Source organism: Sinohyriopsis cumingii, chromosome 6 (genome assembly GCF_028554795.1).
Source record: "Sinohyriopsis cumingii isolate HCF-2022 chromosome 6, ASM2855479v2, whole genome shotgun sequence".
NCBI lineage: Eukaryota > Metazoa > Mollusca > Bivalvia > Unionida > Unionidae > Sinohyriopsis > Sinohyriopsis cumingii.
Genome location: NC_142966.1, coordinates 136,219,513 through 136,240,358, shown reverse-complemented (window position 1 = coordinate 136,240,358; position 20,846 = coordinate 136,219,513). Strand labels below are relative to the sequence as shown.

The following is a 20,846-nucleotide window of genomic DNA, read 5'->3' as shown; positions in this document are numbered from 1 at the left end:
AGTTTATGTTCATGTTCTTGAAACTAACTTTAACTTTGTCTGCTATTGTTACCCTTGCAAATGAAATACCGTATTGAACTGTATTTGCTTGTTAATGCGCACAATATTTTATCTACAGATGGTTTAGATCTCTTTTGATTTATATCAATTTCTTATGTAATTGAGATAAAACAGTCTCAATAAAAACTGGTTTTTGTGGTGCCCTGTACATGCATTGGTACTTCTAAATCTACTTCTAAAATTCCAAGAAAATTGGCATTATCTGTAGATGACATTACCTTTGCTTCTATTACTATTTTATTTGTTGATTGGTTGGCCATTTAAGATTTTGACAGACGTTGGTTGGCACGTAACCAAACCATACAAATGTTCATGAATATAAACATTATGAATCAATTTGACCATGATGTATCGTACTCTCCATCATGTAGAACTTGCTGTCCTTGCTCCGCGTCGCTTATCTCACTTGTTTTTGAAAGTTATCTGTACCAAAATGGATACCTGGGTACTTCTTTATCTTCCGACGCAATCTGTACACATCTTGGGCTCCAGTCATTTGTGCTAAAGACTAGCTTCCTCATCGAAAACCTAAAGACGTTCAAACCTATATAATCAGCAACGACGACAGTCATCGTCCAGAAAACAATTGGGTAGCCGTCTACTTTTCAACGACCACATTATGGAATATTTTGATTCTTAAGAAGTACCTCATCTGGAAGACGAAATCGTTGACTTTAATGGAAGAAATACTGTATCTACTCAATTCAATAATGTAAGATTACAAGGATCGGTTTCCATTGTGTATGGACAATGTTGAGAGCAGTTTCTTTATAACAGTCTTGGCTTTCATTTAAAACATATCTTGATTTGATTTGAATGTGAGTATTCTAGAAATTATGATAAAATAGAAAATTAATTTTGAGACCATAATGGCTATATATGTTCTTTGGCAAGAAAGCGTAATGAACATCGGTGGCAAAATTAAATTGTATTGAATCATTGGAAATCAAGTCTGATTCCACGCCGTTCGCTACCTTGTAAATAAGTTCATTTTTAATTTGTCAGTTTGTATTAATGTTTGAATTAAAGAAGTTTCTTATTATTACAAATATTAATTTAGAAAAAATGGTGTTGCCATGTTGATTTGTTTTATCACAACATTTGTGTTGACATGCATTTTCATTCTCTTTGTCGATCTTTGTAAAAACGGATTTTGTTTTTACGTCCGAGTATCGAATCTAAGGGATGTTTTCTTTCATGTAAATGTATGAACACTCCTACCCACGCTTGAGCATGATAATATGTTGGGTGGTTACATTGGTTACACTATAAACCACGGACGACAATCAGCTACGCTTCCTTATCGCCCGTGGTTACCCGTGTTAAGACTTGCTCGTTTCGCATGAATATGCGTAAATCTACTTATCCAGTCACCGAAAGCGCGAGTAAACATTTCTCGCAGTGTTAACTCAACATGATTTATCGATCGATTAAATAGGCACTTTCATTGATGTGTATGAAATTGTTATACTGTGTTATTGATGACGTGTTTATGCGTGTGAGTGTATGTGCATGTGGGATTTGGATTTTTAACGTAGCTTTAACAATTGTTCAGTCAAATCGCTACTATGTCTGCAATGTGGCAGTTTATAGTGATGTCTATCGATGGGGTATCATGCCGGAGACATGTAGCATGATGTTCCACCCAGTAACATTATCCTGACATCAGGCCCACCAGTCATAACACTAACCTTTTAATGCTGTGCGCCAGGCGAGGCAGCTGTTAGGACCAATTTTATGAGTCTTTGGCATGACTCGGCCGGGGATCGAACCCACAACCTCCTGCATCCAAGGCGGACGCTCTAACCATTAGGCCACCGGAGCGTGTTTATGTTTAAGCATATTCATGAAAAACGAGTAAATCTTGTCTCAAGCATCCACGTGTAATCGCTGCTAATTCTTGACCAATGCTCTCTCTCTCTCTCTCTCTCTCTCTCTCTCGTTTACCAACATTAGCAAAAGCGGTTATCTGCGTTCTCGGTCTGCTGAAGCCATGCCCTAAAAAGCGAACTACATTTGTCATTAATTTACTTCCTTTTATATTAGAACCGGGGTTTATATGTAAATTACGCAATTACGCATGATAAAACCTCACAAGGTTTTTCTTGGAAGAGTTAATATTTTATCTAGGGAGGTCTGTTTACTATCAACCGGCGTCAGTCTTTTCTGGAAGAGGACAAGTACAGATCTACACAAAGGTAACGTTTTCTATTCGACTTCTCAACAAGCTCTCTCATCAACAACATGATTTCTCCATTTTATAAGTTTTTCTCAAAACGCATGCTTTAATGTTTACGGTTTTGTACAAATTCGTTCTATTTTTGGAGAATATTTGTTAAATACAGAGGAAATATGTCTATTTTCTGTCGTCAAATCCAAACCCTCCGAATGACTTCAGAAGGATATTTTTTAAACCTGTATTACGGATATTAATTTGATTACACAAATGGCAAGCGAGTTGCGAAGTAATGTAAAATCATATTCATGAGTCACTCCCTTTTGAGAAATTAGTTCAAAAGATAAAGTACAAACAAACGACGTTCAGGTTTTTCAAAGTCAAATTAGTTCGGAGTGTTCCGTTTGATTTACATTCTAATGGTATCGAAACCATTTTTGTAAATCCGTTTGATTGTTAGGAAGACTGCTGTGTGTACTGTACTTAGCAAACTAACTTAACATGTATTACATCAACGACTTCGTCTTTGGCGGCGGCGGAATCATACTCATGAACATCATAACACATTTGTTATTTTGACTGCAGCTCATTAATGATATTTATTCACTTAAGCTTGAATGTTATATCGTATCGGGATATATACGATCCTTTCGCAGACTGGAAATTGACAAATAAAACTTGAAAGTACTGTACGATTGTGCAGTGTCGTCTGCTAGAGATTTTCGGGTGTATAAATCCCTCGGGATTTTCTCCCTGATACAACCAATCCTAAGAAATTTAAGTGAAATTGATTTATATCATAATGTAGTTTTTATTTTGCTACAGAGTCTGGTCTGAACCATATACAGTATTGTAACTGTGCTACATTCTAATGCAGTTGTGGGCAATATATACTATGTTATTTCAAGGTACATCCCAGAAGAATTTAGGCCTCGTAGATTACGTGTTATCATCACAATGTTAGAAAACAAGGTAGGTGGTTCAGACGTATAAACGTGTTTTTAATTCAAATCGAACAGATAAGCTATATATAAACGTAAAGATAAAGATGGTAAGTGTTCCTATTAGAGACAGAGATCGAGTTAAATACACCAAGTGCTCATGTATCGTGTGCGAAGCAATCGCGTCACAGACAACGTGTGCCAGTGGTACAGTCCTGGTCAACATATTCTATTATAGCAATGTTTTGAGGTACAGTCCTGGTCAAACATATTTCATCATTGCCATATTTTGCCTGTTAAGTCCATTCACAAGAGACTCAAACTATTACCGCTAGTTTACAGAGGTTTTGATTTGTATTAAAATATGTGGGCAAAGGTCCAAAACAAGTGTACCAAAATTTAAGATGCAAAACGTATGGAGTTCATTGAGGAAGATGGGAAATGTTTTGATTCAAGAAATATATTTCATATCTTTGGGAACCAATAATTAAGATTATATTTGCGATTAGACTGTTGAACATGTAATTATAGAGGTTCAGCAAATAATGATAACAATTTGAACTCTAAACATCCAAAATACATAGCAATATTTATTCATAAAATGTCAGGTTGTTAGAGTGATCTGTTTATTAAGATATTGATTCGAAAATGATTCGATATGGGGGTAATATGATAGATTAAGGGTTTAATAATGATATATCAATATGATAAAATGATAGTCTAAAGAGTACAAATGATAAATCAGTGGGGTAAAAACGATATATCAAGAGGTAAAAATTATAGAGCATGGAGTAAAAACGCTTGATCAATGTTGTATAAATAATAGATTAAAGGGTAAAATTCATATCGAATAAAGACTAGAAACATTTCATTCAACAAAGTGTTCTTAATTGTTAGCTTCGTGAAGGGGGAACAGGCAACAGTTCAAATGACATTTAGGCTTGAGGATAGCTTTTTAATTCATGTGACAGTTTATCGAACATCTTTCTAAGACTTTAATGAGGACAACTGAGACATGGTAATAGCTTACAAATATGGAGTCTAGATATATGAGAAAAGACATTGACCCATAACAACACACTCATGGCTTTGAAAGCTTAATGCGCAAACTATACAACTAACTGAAAAGTTGTGCTCATCACTTGACGATTTCAATACGCTAAAAATATCTCTGAGCGTTTAAGATTGAACGCGTTTGAATATTTATAGGATTGTTACTTAAGGAGATATATAAATTACGATATGAGATATTTATGAGCAGTTTATAAATGTTTGCTTGTAGTATTATAAATCAGACCCACCATATTAGTATAATGCACTATGAAAATAAAGCACATTATTCACTTTACATTTTTCTTGTTTTGCTCAAATGTTCCATTACAGTAACTTAAAGCATTTATGTTGACAATTAAACAATGTCTTACTTGTTATGGTAGAAACAATGTGTTTTACCAGATATATATCATGAATGATTCTCGCTGTCCCATTTACAAATCCAACATATAATATTACTATGGATAAGTTACATAATTTGCAGTGCAAAAGGGACGGAGTTTGACTTTTGGTGACGAGGTTAGGATTTTATAATTCCCCTATATATTCGTCTTAGTTTTTGTTTGTAGATATGATATATTTATCACAAATATGAATAGGAACATACTAATGTTTTAAGCATGAAATAAGAATGTAGTCTTGACGGTCATGTTTGTTCATGTCCGAAAATAACAAATCTTTATAGGAAAATGTGTATTTCTTTCACAATTAAGGCACTGTTAAAGTGCCCTTTATAGGTGCGAAGGTCTTGTGATATTCAGAACTAAAGGATTTATATAAAGGGAGTTTATCTTTTCCGAAACGTTATCTGTACAGTTAACAACATTACCTAATATTGCTATGTATATCTATATTGTGTGATTAACTTTTATCCATGATTGTAGGTTGTACTTTAATCTAATGGCTATTTGTAAACAACATGCTTAGAAGGCTAACTCTTGTCAATTTTTTTTGTAGGTTATAAAATGTTAACTGATATCTAAGTTCAAGGTCTAGCCTTATTTACCAAAGTTATTAATGTTCTAGAAGCGAACATTTGACCCACATCCTGGTCATTTATAGTGTCTTAGGTTTTTACATAAGGTTGTGAAAAATACAATCATTCATTCTTATCTTAATATCAGTCTTTGGAATCACTTTTAATTGTGTTCAGATATAATTCTATAGGGTTTATTTACATCATTCATTATAATGATTACATTGCTCATTGACTGGATTAAAACTATTTTGGGTTTAATGTGACTTAATGACATTCTGGATTACATCAACGTTTCACATCAGGATTAATATAATTAATTCAGAAAATTATATACCTTTGGACTTGTGTTAAAATATTTATATTATTTGGGATTGAATTCGCAATGTTATAATTTTCTCTTAAATTGCCACTTTTTAACTTCAATTAAATTATTTGCCAAATTTTACTAGATATGGTTTTGCTTTTTTTTCTGTTCATTATTTTAAGATGCCACGATATAGCATATGTCGCTTTTTGTACCACAGCATGAAATATACAATAAATCATATCCTTGTATGAAAAGTAATGCAGTTTCCATTTATTTGTTCAAGCTCACAAAATTTTCATGTTTTTTGCTGCGTGTATAACTTCTGCAGGCACACGCAATAAGTCGTCTTGTATTTTCACATGTGAATAAATATAGTAATGAAATATTGTGAAAACTATTTCACCACAGATTGTTTATATTTCACACTTAAAGTATGTAATTCAGGTCACTGAGATATCTATTGAAGTTTCATGAATCATCTGGAATAGTAACAATACAAGATAAATTATAAGGATAATATGAAGTTAAGCCAGTCAGATGAATAATGCATGTGGTTTTAATTGAGGCATTTATATATTTAGTTGTTCGAGGACTGAAATAAAAGTTTTGGAGTTTATTCTGTTTGAACCCATATGCTTATTTTGCTTTAACATAAATATGAAATTTATTTCAAAACCAAATAGCTAACCTATGCGATACACTATACACATTAATTACAGTCTTAGGTGGACCATTCTGAACACGTTACGTATCAGCTGTTAACATAAGTGATGTACAAGGGGCTTTATTTATAAGTCTGCTCTTAAGATAATAAATACAACACAACTGGTCAACCTAAACCAATCATTTTACTCATTAAACATGAATGCAATAATATCAGAATGAATGTTCTGTTGATAACGGGTTTAGAACAAGAAAGTAGAAAAGTTACAAGAACAACAGCTGTTCAGAGAGTTGTTTTGTACTTTTGTACATATTTATGCTAATTGTGTGCTTTACTTTTGTCCATTATTATAAGTGGTAAACAATATGCTTGAATAGCTACCTTTTGCCCATAATTGTAAGTGGTAAGCAGGATATATACGTAGCAAGAGTTCAAGGTCAGTCTTGTTTAGAGTCAGACGAGGTATTTCTGTTATTAATCCTCCAATTCTATTACGTTATCGATCAATGAAACTGTGTAGAAATAGAGATATCATAAACACAAAATTCATTCCAGTTTTAAACCAGTGTATGGGAACCCAATGATCACAGTTTACAGGTGTGTTGTAATTGGAGAGCATTTGTTTACTTAAATTATTCATTCGAACAATTGTAATCATTGGCTTTGGATATACACTACTTTCGAATGATTGCGAACTAACTGAAGGACGTTCTGGATTGCAATATTGTGGTAAACCAGAACATTCAATAACATTTCAATTCATTCGGAACATTCTATAAGTTTGCTCTTGTGATAGGACATTGTGGATTACCTGGGAGTTAATTCACCATACCCTTAGTTTCTCTTGAATTTTCACTTTGTATTGCAGCGAAATAATTACCTGGTTGATATTACTTAAATTGATGGTTTCCTTCGGTTGCATATAAACGACCTAGAGTCGTAACAACATCCATATGTGACTGTTATCGTACTCTACTGTTAATAGACAGGCTGTCCCATGTAAGTGTTTACTCATCCCTCTTCCATGAAATACATTGATGAACATTACTTCAGACACAAACTAAAAGCTTATAAGAACAATGTTGGGCATCACTGCATCACTTTGGAAACGTAAGCCTAGAAATTTGAAGTCACATTTTCTTCATTCGTCGATTCGTACTCTTTCCTCAACATTTATTTAGGATATGTTATACGTGAATAATGACTTCGATATGTAATTTAAAATTTGTAGGCTCACGTTTGGAACGGGATGCAGAGTAATGTTGCCCATAATGTGAAAAACTGTAGTTTTCATTGCATGATCTATCTAGGTCATTACCATAATATGTAACTAATTCTGGATTGCTCATCGGTAGTGTGTGCGTGTGTGTGTGTGCGTGCGTGCGTGCGTGTGTGTCAATGGCCAACAATGCAGCTTTTAGAAGATGCATGAGTAAACCTTTACCTGGAAGGGCCTGTTTTTAAGTAATCGGTTCTATCCTGAAGGAAGTTTACTTCTGTAGTGAGATTTGAAAGACAATTCTTTCAAAAGCTATTTGATATATCGGATTCTTCTATTTTCTTTGAAATGTTTATTCAACAAGATGCGATGTAACACCATTATGTATTAAAGTCGCACCTCTGTAGATGTAATATTCCATTATTTTCTCAAAGAGCCACTCTCAAGAGCTTTGAAAGGTTATTAAAACGTATATACAGTGCAAGTATTATCTGTAGGTAAAGGTTCTGTTTCAATGTAATATATAAATTCATATGTTTGAACCGGTGTTTATTTCGTTGGATGGTATTAAACACATTATATAGTTACAGTTTCCTATGAAATATAATTGAATAATATTGTATGGTCATAAATGAAATGTGAAAGCTCTTTAAAATTTACATGATAGGAACATACTGCATTTTGTTAACTCGCATATTCGCATGATTATTATTGTTCGATGGCATAATTCCCGTCAGATATTTCCCGTGTTCTAAATTGTGAGAACCCACGGCTAGGCTGTTGGATACCAGTGACTATTACGCCACGGATGGGCGTAAAGAAGTGGAATATTAATTAATGACGTTAGACGTTGATTCCCGCAGGTCGGTGTCACAATGAGAGAGAGAGGGTTGTAAATCAAATACATTATATTGCGAAAAAATGAAACAAGTGAAATGTTGGATATTGAATATTTATTGTATTTATTTTATTGGATATTTATTGTATTTGATGTATATGATTACCGAAATGAATATCAAATTTTATTACTAAACCATTACTATTTGCGTCGAACACCCTATACTATATCTGGTAACCCACTCGGGCATGTTGTCCCTTATTTATCTTGCCGTTCTCATTCCGATAAAAAATGATGCAACAAAAAGCCTAGAAAACATTTTTCTTCAGGGTTCTTTTTAAAAGTACTTTAACCCCACGATTGTTCTCTTTAGTTCACCTTTGGCATAACAGCACTTGAGTGTTTGTGATTTGGATTTTTAACTTAGCTTTAACAATTTTTCAGTCATATCGCTACGATGTCTGCAATGTGGCAGTTTATAGTGATGTCTAGCACTGGGGCATCATGCCGCAGACATGTAACATGATGTCCCACCCAGTCACATTATCCTGACACCAGGCCGACCAGTCCTAACACTAACCTCTTAATGCCGAGCGCCAAGTGAGGAAGCTGTTAGTACCATTTGTGTAAGTCTTTGGTATGACTCGGCCGGGGGATAGAACCCACGGCCTCCCGCATACGAGGCGGACGCTCTAACACTAGGCCGCCGGAGCGGTAAACAGTAATTGAAGCATATATATATATATATATATATATATATATATATATATATATATATATATATATATATATATATATATATATACATACATGTGCATTGCATGACTTGTACAATGTACTTCCTTGTCTGATCACTACAGGGTATAACTGATTCGCCATTGTCGGTGCATCGGTGCATGTATTATGCTAATACTATGGCTATAGATAAATACAATACCTGGTAAGGATCGTTCATCTTAGGTAGGTGTTGGATAGATTTTGTATACGTATAAAGCTGTCACTACCGTGGTGAAAATTCTAAATGTAATATTTTCCTTGTGACCCTAAGCTATTCAATCCCTCATACTCTGTTACACTCATGAAGATTATAAATTCATAGGTAGTATATAGGGCCACTTTATCCTCATTGGCACTTAAGTGTTAAATTTGTTCATTTGCACTATAAGGTCAATGAGAATTTAACATGGGGAATACAGAGCAGGTACTTTGGCGACAATGGGACTTTAACATGGGAATACAGGGTCACTGTAGCGACAAAGGGACCTTAATGCTAAAAATGGGTATATCAAAATTGGCGACAATGGGTCTTTAACATGGGGAATACAGGTCCAGTACTTTGGCGACAACGGGACTTTAACATGGGAAAACAGGGCCACTTTAGCCTCAAGGGGACTCTAGTTTTAAATTTGGGTATATCAAAATTGGTGACAGTAGGACTTTAACATTGGGAATACAGGGCCGGTACTACAGGTCCACTGTAGCGACAATGGGACCTTAACGTTAACAGAGGGTGTTTGTACTTTGTTGACAATGTGAATTTAACATGGGAATGGCCCTAGGAGTCAATGGAAATTGAACATTAGTGACATCATGGGGTTTACAGAGTTAAAACTATTTACAGGGTGAAATACATTTGTAGGGACAAAAGTTGATAGGGACAAACAGACATACAGAAACAAAGAAATACACAACCAAAGAAAGAAGACGGAAATTCATGGAAAAGAGGACAGAGATGTTCCAAAGAAAGACTCACATATAGAATAGAGACTCAAATAAGAAAAGTCTTTTGAACGGGTACAAATCATTTATTCAAGTATATACATGGGCTTTCTGGCCTGTGCTATGATCTAAGCAACATCCATTTAATACATAATCATTTGGACATTAAACAAAACTATTTACAAGTTATTTATTTCTTGGTTGTAGTAAAATACTTTTTAAAATTAACATTCATGCCTTCAAAAAAGTTACTTGATTTACAACGTATTTACATTTTATAAAAGAATTCCATTTTCTTTCACGCTACATTAAATTTTTATTTTTAAGAAAAAGCTAAAACAAGAAACAAACAATCAAATAGGACAAAGTTCATGTTACTCTCTATATCCGTCACACACGTTGTTTCAAATCTGGTAAGCTACCACTTGTGTCACAGCGTAGATGTTTCCCATCACGTACTCCTTTTCATTCGTAAATGTGCTGTTATATCCATCGTACTAGGTACATTTATCGGTAAGCAGATCAAGTGCAGTCATTGTCTCGTTCCCATGGATGTACAACGTAATATCATATGAATGGTCACTTTTCCATCAGTGATGGAAATTTTTTCTCTCATCGTCTGCATGTCTCCAATAGCCCTCTAAAGGTTCGAAGAAGTTAATTCTGCGTGTGTACTAAATCCGAGACATACAGAAGATTTCAAACTGTCGTGATAAATAGATATGCTCAAAAGACCTCGATCTTTGACTTGGCACTGACGTTTGAGTTCCTCTAACAGTGAATCAAATAAATCCGTAATGAAACCTGCTGCTTCCTCGGGTGGAATGTCAGATGCGAATGCTTTTAAGTTCACTGTGTAGGTGTTTGTTGTCTTTAATTTTCTCGAAATCGCTGTCTGAGTCATTGGAATGCGAAAATGTTCCATTAGATCTACCGAATCCTTTCCCTTCTTGGACGCACTTTGCTGTGACGGTATGGTGGTGGTGAAAGAGGCCAATGATGTTTTTTCTTTCTCTCTTTTCATCTGCGTAGGGTGATTCATCTTTCTCGGCGCTTGTCCTCGCAATGAAGTGTCGTTCTTGGAAGTAGTCCCCTTTTGGTTGTGGTAGATTTGACTTATGGATTTTTAAAAAAAAATATTTGCTGTTTGGATTCCATGTTTGTACTATTTTTTGTTGCTGCTTATTTATATAGGTTTAGTCATTTACGTTTGACTTTTAATTTTGTTTCCAAACAAATGGAAATTGGTCAAAATAAAATAGAGAAAATTCTAAAGCTGTCCAATCACCAGAAAAATCAACTCCCCAACACAAAATATTCACTTGAAATTGAACAGAGAAACCAACATTGAAAGCATCTACAACAAAAAACTTAAATAATAACAAAGAGCAAAGCAAAGACTAGAAGAAAAGCAAACGGAACAAAAGACTTTAAGAAGTGAAAATAAAAGAAAGCTTGTGAAAAAATGACCAGACTGAAGTAAAATGTATTGTTTAATAGGTGGCTCTGTATCCTTTGTTTAGGGATTGATACAGCATTTTAAGGCAACATCAACTAGACATAATTTAGACACTGCGATACTGTATAAGCACCCTCAGAAAAGAAAATGGAAACCTATTTCTAGAAACGATTTTAACAAAAATAATAAATAAATGCAATTTACAGTAATAAATGGCAACTGAAATGAATAACATAATTACCATCATTTGGAATTGGCTACAGTATTCTTTTCAAAACTCGAAAAAGCTCATAAATCAAGTAGCTGCATCAAACAATCTTGCAATATTCTCTTCAGCAACAAAGGAGCGTGGTGTATTGAAGAAGCCATACCATTGGTTATTCCGTTTTGTTTGAGCTAATTTACGATTAATTGACGGGACAGAGGATAACACTTGAAGAAAAATTACGTGTATGACGGCAAAGCTTATTTATTTATCTTATTTATATTAAACACAGATTCTGTCGAGTATTGTCAAGCGTTATCGTTTACAATCAGGGATATCACTTTCGTTTGTTTGTAATTCTTTCTCTCTCATATGCGGTGGGAGTTTTGTGTCTTGAAAGGCAGGGTGGGATGGAGACATGGAGCAGTTTATTTTGTTGTCATTTGTGCATTTAAATATGATCTTTGCTTTTGGAGCATTTTCATCTGAAGAAGCAAACTCAAAAGAAAATTGCATGTATAAAATATTTCGGTTTGGAATTTATGTATCTACTATTCTTCTATGTTGGAATGATTGCTTTACCTTTATCTTGCAGGTTGATTGTTTTGCCCACGATGTATCATAAAAACAGAAATGGTAAATACTTTAAATCGTCTTTTAGAATACAAACCGTAAAAAATACAAATACTTTTGTTGTAAATATTAGTTCTGTTTTCTTGTGCCCTTAAATATGATGTCATATAAAATTATTCTGAATTCGCTCGAGAATATGAGCTACATACATCTGGTATATGTTATCAATATTTTATATATCGAAACAAAAAATAAGACGATTTGCGCATGGGAGTAAAACAGCAACAAATACTTGCATTTTCCTCTATAGATTTCGGAACTACTTATTCCGGCTGGGCGTTCTCGTTCAAACACGAATACGATACAGATCCAACGAAGATCGGTGCAAGGCAGTGGTATGGGGGACAACTTGTATCGATGAAGGCCCCAACAACAGTTTTGATAAAACCGGATGGAAGAACTTTTGATTCCTTTGGGTATGAAGCTGAAACCAAGTATAGTGAGTTAGCAACTGATGGCAACAATGAACACAAACGATGGTATTACTTCCGTCGCTTCAAAATGATGCTGCATGGAAAAATGGTAAGAAGACACTATCACGACCATACATCAGTACCACTATCACCATTAACTGTCAATAAAAACCACAACAACGGCAATAATGCAAAATAATCAAAAACTTCACAACAACAGTTAATAATAATAATAATAATAATAATAATAATAATAACCACTTCCCACTCCATCGTTATCTCAAGCGTTATTCTCTTGTGCTGAAGTGTTCTTTCCAAACATAAGTTTTTTTTTAAATGGATTGTCGAAAGTGTTAGAATAGATAAAATTATGTAATTACAGAGAGATGAGAAGTGTTTTCTTCTTGTCTGCTTTTCTTTCGAATTATTAGGCTATTTATAGGTTGCAATTATTAGGCATTATGCACAATCGTGTGATTGGTTATTGAGAGTCCATGTTCGAGAAAAGCAATAGGCAAAATTGTGTTTAAATCAGTCAACTGTGCTGTTGTACAGGGTTTGCAGAATTCGTCGCGCTGAGGAAAGCATATTGATAATTTGTTTGCAATTTTATCTCATCGCCATTACCTTTTGCAGCGATACAGCTCCTTCTCTCTGTAACAGTCATTGAAAATTTTGAGCATTGTTCTTTTTAATAATCTTGCCACACACAGCTGCAAAGCAAACCCCACATATATACTGCGTGCGATTTTGCTTATGTCTCACAACTTCATGGTCTGAGGCCCGCTCATAGCCCATAAGGACTTCTTGATGTAGGGATAAGCAGTCTTCATTTTTATAGATCATAATAATATTAAACAAAATGTATTTCTGCAGTCTTTTCATCCGAAATCATCTATACAATTATCTCTTGTATACAGGGGCTCGATAGAAATATAGATTTAGAAGACGAAACTCAAAAATCTTTGCCGGCAAAAACCGTCTTCTCACTTGTCATTCGTTACCTGAAAGAGGACATGCTGAAAAACAGCAAAGATCGACTGTCCAGTGGGCACATCACAGAAGATGAGATTACGTGGGTTCTGACCGTTCCCGCCATCTGGACTGATGCTGCCAAACAATTCATGAGGGAGGCTGCAGTTGAGGTTGCTTTGACAAACCCGTATTAATTTGAACTATTATCAATAAATTTACAGTAATTGAATATTTTAGTGCTATGGTTATAGGATACTCATTCTAATAGAACAGTCACATTAAGTGCCAATAATTTCTATGAAATTATGTCAGATTGCCCTTGTTATTTTATGACATATCTTGCGTAAAAGCTGGCTTATTACCGTCATAATCAACCTGTACGTCTAACGCCTAGTGTGGATCGTTCAGTCTAGAATAGGTGTCATAAGAACAGAACTTTCAAAGTGTATTTAAAATTCGGAATTATTTGTTCCACGTATTGATTGAAAGTACTTATTTATGACTGAACAATGTTGTGGATTGACACGAGACCATATTTCGCACGGATGTATATTATTTACTTAAAAGCGGAGAAAACGCAAGTTTCGAATCTTTCATATTATCATACGGATGAGAATGATCAACTGATAGTTTTGTAGATAGTATCAGGGGCTGGTCTAAAGATATCGGCTGCGTCCCATCACGCTTTTATGGATGAGCCACTTACTAATTTGTGCGTTCTGCGATCGTTTGCGTCTTTTTTAAGCATTGAGACCGGATAATATAATTATCTAATGACAATCATAGTAGGGCCAATCACAGACCTCCCATCTGATAAACAGAACGATATAACATATTATTAATAATAGTAGATAAACAAAGTTTTGATAAATTTCAGCCATTTTAATGTAAGGAAAATGAAATCAACCATTATACTACACTAGTATCTTTCGTACATGCTGAAATATGCATGCTTGTCCTTGAAACCAGAAATATCAAGAACATAATCATTCAGACACAGTTTTCTTCAGATATTAATGCTGATTGTATTTCTTCACTACTTAAGTTGCTAGCTTTTTCCACATATTTGTTTACTAATTTTTTTGAATGTAAGGGGCTACTGATAAACCTGTCGCTCAAGTCGAACAATGCGATATAGGTAGATTTGGCATTTTTTTAAAAGCATCACCAAATGTCTTTCTCAGCTGGGATTAAAAACGAAAACCTGAAGATAGCACTAGAACCAGAAACAGCGTCCATTTTCTGCCGCCTTCTCCCAGTAGAGAAGATGATCGAAGGAGGAGGAATGATTTATTTCAAGCCGGGCTCAGTATACATGGTGTTGGACGCTGGAGGTTAATGAATCACTTCGTTATCATTAATTTTGCATTGCCTCTGAATTACATATATAAACTGAAAATATCAATCGAAACTAAAACTATGTTATTTATTTCGTGAAAGTCCGGTTAGCAAATGGTTTCGTTTTATCATACCCTTGTAATATGAATATTTTTAACCAATAACCATAAACATTTCTCAAGAATACCTTTCTGAAGACACTAAATGTAACGCAGTACTGTCATAATTTTTTATGTATCTTACATAGGTGGAACGATATATATCACTGTTCACGAAGTTTTGTGTGATGGAAGACTGAAAGAACTTCAAAAAGCCAGTGGTGGAGCATGGGGAGGAACTCAAGTAGACGAAGCCTATAAGCAATTTTTAATTAGCCTGGTTGGAAATCCAGTCTTCCAGCTTTTCCAGCTTGAGAACAAAGATGACTATCTGGACATTTCAGAGACTTTGAGATAAAGAAGAGAGATATTGCTCCGGACAACGATAATAAAGTTACAATTCGATTACCATCCTCTTTGAAAGAAATCTTGAGAATGTGTCTCATAAAGATCTTCGCACAGCCTTGATGCAGACAAGATATGCAAACGAAGTATCCTTGACAGGTGACAAACTTCGTATAAATGCCCCAGTAATGAAAAGTCTCTTCTCTAATGTCATTCAAAACACTGTATCCCATGTTAAGGAGCTGATGAAAGACAAGATTGTCGGCAGCGTATCCAGCATTCTGATGGTAGGAGGATTTTCTGAGTCCAAGATGCTTCAACATGCCATTCGATCCAGCTTTCCTAACGTCAAAGACGTCATACCACAAGAAGCAGGGTTAGTGATCTTGAAGGGGGCAGTAGTTTTTGGTCATAGTCCATCTTCTGTTTCACATCGTGTCTGCAAATACACATACGGTGTTGACGTAACAGTCCCGTTTGACAATGCAAAGCATGACATCAGGAAGCGAATATAATGCGATGATGGTCCACGTTGTAACGACATATTTGATAAATATGTTGAAATAGGTCAATCTGTGGCATTAAACGTGACTACTACAGAAAAAAGTTACGTACCGTCGAAAGAAAGTCAAAGTTCCATTGGATTTGCAGTATATGCCTCAACCCAGAAATCCCGAATGTACGTCACAGATGACGGATGTGTGAAGCTTGGATATGTCAGTATTAATATTCTCGATAAAAGTGTGCCAAGGGACCAGAGAAGTTTTCTTTTCTCCATGACTTTTGGAGGTACAGAAATCGAAGTTACAGCAATGGAGAAAAGAACAGGAAATGTTATAAAGGCCATTGTCAGTTTTCTTGGGTAGAGAAAGAATTGAATCATTGATTGTTTTAATTCTGTACGCACCTAAGACATAGCTGAAATATTATCTTTGTATATGTGTTTAGTATTCGGATGATTATTACTAGAAGTAAACATACTTACTTGTGTCTGGACCTAGGTCTAGGTTATTGTACTTCCCCTATAAATGTCCCTGGTGTACCTGATGTATTTCATATTCTATATTATAATTGTAGTAATAGACTTAAATTATAATTAAGATTTTATTTTGCAAACATGAAGAGCCTTCTAGAAGTTTGTTTTCCATTAGATAATAGTTCTTTGTAGAAAATGCCAATTGTGATCTGAGGTCAAGTACAGACTATATAACCTTGTTTATCTATAAATTATTTATTCGTGCTTTCAGAACTTAGCATAATCAATTGTATTATTTTTGTGTGCAGTAATTCATTTGGGCTGGATTTTATGTATTCAAATTATTTAATTCATGTGATTCTTCACTGGAAGTACAAAGTGCTAAAATAACCTGATTGCAAATAGAGACTTGAATTATAGTGAAATTTCAAACACGAATTTATTCTTAGATTGTATTAGGGTGATACAACAAAAGACTGTTGGCACATCATCACTACACGAACACCTACAGGTACAGCAAAACTTCCAGCATTGGATTTAATTTGGATTTCCACCAAAGTTTAAACAGATATGTAATCTTGAGTACATGTGTCTCTAATTCTAGCATTAGTTGGGATTTAATTTGCAATATCGAAAGTTCGTTTTATTTTTTTCACTTTGTATTAAAGGTAAATTAATTATTTGTTCATTTTAAAAAGCTTGTTGTTTCTTACTGTTTTGTATTACTTGTTTTACTTGGTATTAACGACGATCAGTTCCTTCGGCTTCCTACCGCTACTCTTCCTCAGCCATAGTAACGAAAAGCAAAACAGTTTTGGTTACTAATAAACAATTAGAAATCATTTGTCTGCTATCACGTTTGAGTTATCAAATGGGATAGCACCTAAGATTCTGGGAATAATCGGCCCATAGCATATTCGGGCAATTAGCTTTCTCGGCCCATAACGAACTCGGCCTACCCCCAACGCCTTATAACGTACACGGCCCATTACATACTCGGTCTATATGTACACGATTTATATAATAGCAACGTCACTGTAATGTTCTTTTTTTCAAACGGTCACTTAGTTTTTTTTCTTAAATCAACGGTCATTTATTTTGCAATATAAATACAGGGAAAAAGCTCATAATAACAGATTAATTAACTTATATACTGTATAACCAACATTTGAATTTGCCCTTGTCGTGCCGCTATGTTAATTGTTAATTAAGTTGAAGGTAGGACGCGTCAACCCTACTACATGTGACTGTAAATATGTGTTAACACGTGTGAATCTGATTACAGTCGCACGTCCCAGTCGTTTACAGTAACTTGTATCAACAGTAACTGTTTTCAAGCATTGTTAGTTTAAATCGTCTCTTTCCTTGCTAGGTCGGTATGCTAACTGAGTAAAATCGATAGTGATATTTTTTTTTTTAAAAAGACAAGTACTGCGACAAAGCAAACAATTCTAATTGTTATATATTTACGTATTTTTAGTACAAAAGTTTGTATTTTTGAGGCCATATGAGATCAAAGGTAAGGATCAACAAACAAATTTAAACATTGGTCCAAAACGGACATTGTTTGCTATTTATTATTCAGTAATAACAGCTCTTACGAAGCTATACAATATCAAAGGTATGGCCAATTTGTTGTGGACCGACTCCGTAATGGGCCGAGTATGTTAGGGGGAGATTTCGTAATTAAATTTATAAGGGCCGAATCTGTAATGGGCTGACTCACCAATGTTCATGCACATAATAATATATTGTCATCTATCTGAAAATGTCACCATGTTGAATCTGTGTTGAGATAAGCTTAGAAGAATGAGAATTTAGAAGAGGTCGAGATTGAAACCCATGGTATCTTTTACCTTGTTTTATATAGTTAGCATCCTGTCAGGTTTAGTCCATTCATTTTGGGTATATTGCTATTTATAAATAACATATGTTAAGAAAATAAAAATTATATATGTATAACTTTCATAAGACCATTGTTTGATATAGAATAGGAGTACATATGACCTGACTTAAATACTTAGTTTTGAAGACTTTAAATCATGACATAATTGCATTTTATTTTTGTGTTTGTAATTGAGAATGGATATCAATGATAAATACGTTTGGTCAGATTTAATAAAAAATATATGCAGATATTAGCCGATCTATCTTTTCAAGTAGCTTGTGCATAATTTGTTTTGTCGTATATTCCAATTTGAGAAAATGTTAGGATTCAAAATGAAATATTTGTTTATCATAAAATATACAGAACTGGAAAACATGAACACAATAACTCTATCATACCCGATTTAATATACTTGGCGCAACATGGTATATTCTTAGCATATATGTGAAAAGGAATAAAAAATACATGCGGCATTATATTTTTGCGTTGGAAAGCAATTAATATACAGTCGATCATAGTGAAATATTGGTAAGTTACCTGAACACGCTGAAATAATGTATTAACGTGAAAGAAATTTCTGATGTTTGTTAGGGAGTCACTTCATGCTAGAGGAACAGTACCAATCTCTCGTGCAAATACTTGCATAATTCATTTGTTAAAATCTATTTTTAATCTTGAAATTTATCTTGAGTGTTTTTATACTTTATTCCGATATATCTCAAAATATACAACAATGGTAAGAGGTTAAAGCAATCGTCTGTTTAATTATTTTCTGTTAACTGATTTGTTTGGCCCAAGTACATATTGTGCATTGTAATTGATGATAAAATGTGTATTCGCTGATATCTGTCTTTATGCTTTGTTAAAGTTAGTTGAATGGAGTATTTTGTTTTTTGTTTTAGTTCGAACAATTGTCATATAAACGTGTACATGCATATACATTGACGTCCAATTTTAATTTCAGTGTTTGTCAGAATTTCGCGTTTTTGCTTACATTTTCTTTTCTGTCACTTTTCGAATTTCATGTGCACATTGTGTACGTTTGAATTTCAAATGACACTTACTCGGAGTTATACATATCATGCCTTTGTTCGTTGTGTTTACTCTTAACAGTTCTTCTATTTCTTCTGTACTTTCTTTTATTGGCCAAGTATCATTCGAAATATCTGAGATGGTTCCAACCAGCATATAATCAGTCTAAGTCTTATGTCTAGCCAGTAAACACTTAAAAGTCTGCAATATCTATAATACTTAGTACATATCATTCATTGTTCCATGTACAGCATATTAAGGTCAGTGAGAATTAAATTAGATCATCTTAGATACTTTGCTCAATCAGAAGAAATGTATAGTCTAGTCCAACAAACATTTAAGAACCAGGTCAATTTTCATAACTGTGCTCCGATCTCGTGTCCTTACCAGGTCATATATCTATATAAATCATGAAAGTTACACTAAATAGTTTTTGGTATTTTAGTGAAGACGCTAGTTACGTTTGTCACTACGAAATATTGTGATGAGGAGCAACCTTTTTCTTTTACGAATGTGTTCTAACATCATACCATATTACTTTATATGTAGATTAAATTTGTCTTGCGCAATTTTACATTAAAATAGGTGCATGCACTACTGTAAATTTATAGTATAGTTTATATTCATATATATATATATATATATATATATATATATATATATATATATATATATATATATATATATATAATTCGTTGCATGTATGTATTGTGATCAGTTGTTTCTATATGGGCGTTCCGTTTTCTCACATCAAAGACCGTCAAACCAACACAAGTCCACTTTAAGTCCAGATGCAAATTCTGTTAGTTCTGTCCAGTGTAAGGCTTCAAAGTTTTAGATTTAGATCAGAATTTAGGATGTTATGGGCCACCAAATGATTTAGGGAACAAGAAAACACAAGACTTTCCCTAGGGAACGGCCTCAAAAATCAATTTTTCACCTGAACCTTTCCAAGACTTACTCATTTCCTGGTGAAATCGTCGCTATTTGTTCGCCCATTCATTCCGAACACTGGCACATAGATCATAGGCTTAAAGCATCCATCAACGGACCTCTTGACCCTTGCATTTGCCTTTGTGAAACATTAAAATACATCTAGAGAATGAAATATTTGTAACCGGTTTATGTGTTTAATTCGAAATCTTATTAAAGTACTAGACCTCTATTCAATTTCCTCTTTAAAACCTTTAAAACTTAATAGACACAAAATGAAAACAAAATTAAGTTGTCGAGTCAGGCTGAAGACAATTTCGAACTAATTGATGTTTTCGCCATTTTGTCATTTCTGTTCTTTTTTTTGAGGTAAGCAAAAACACTAAAGATATTTTTAAATATGATGTAATTCATTATAATCAAAATTGCATCGGTTTTATGGTCAGTTGCACGAACGGGAACATAAATAAGAGGAAAGGGTTCATGGTAATTGAACTCTTTCGGCGTGTCGCAGGGTCAAGTGTGAACCAGATTAACTCCACTATAAAATTGAAAGAAATTGTCGAAAATCAGCAATTTTGGCCGTCGAAACCAT

The 20,846-nt window shown here is 34.2% G+C and overlaps 1 pseudogene across 1 annotated transcript; it reads left to right on the top strand.

The window, feature by feature from the left end:
• Positions 1-10,535: 10,535 nt before the first annotated feature.
• Positions 10,536-19,225, top strand: LOC149798064 (heat shock 70 kDa protein 12A-like; annotated as a pseudogene). The gene is made up of 4 exons (XR_016421954.1): positions 10,536-12,775; positions 13,587-13,811; positions 14,804-14,975; positions 15,227-19,225. The product of XR_016421954.1 is annotated as a heat shock 70 kDa protein 12A-like (transcript).
• Positions 19,226-20,846: the final 1,621 nt, after the last annotated feature.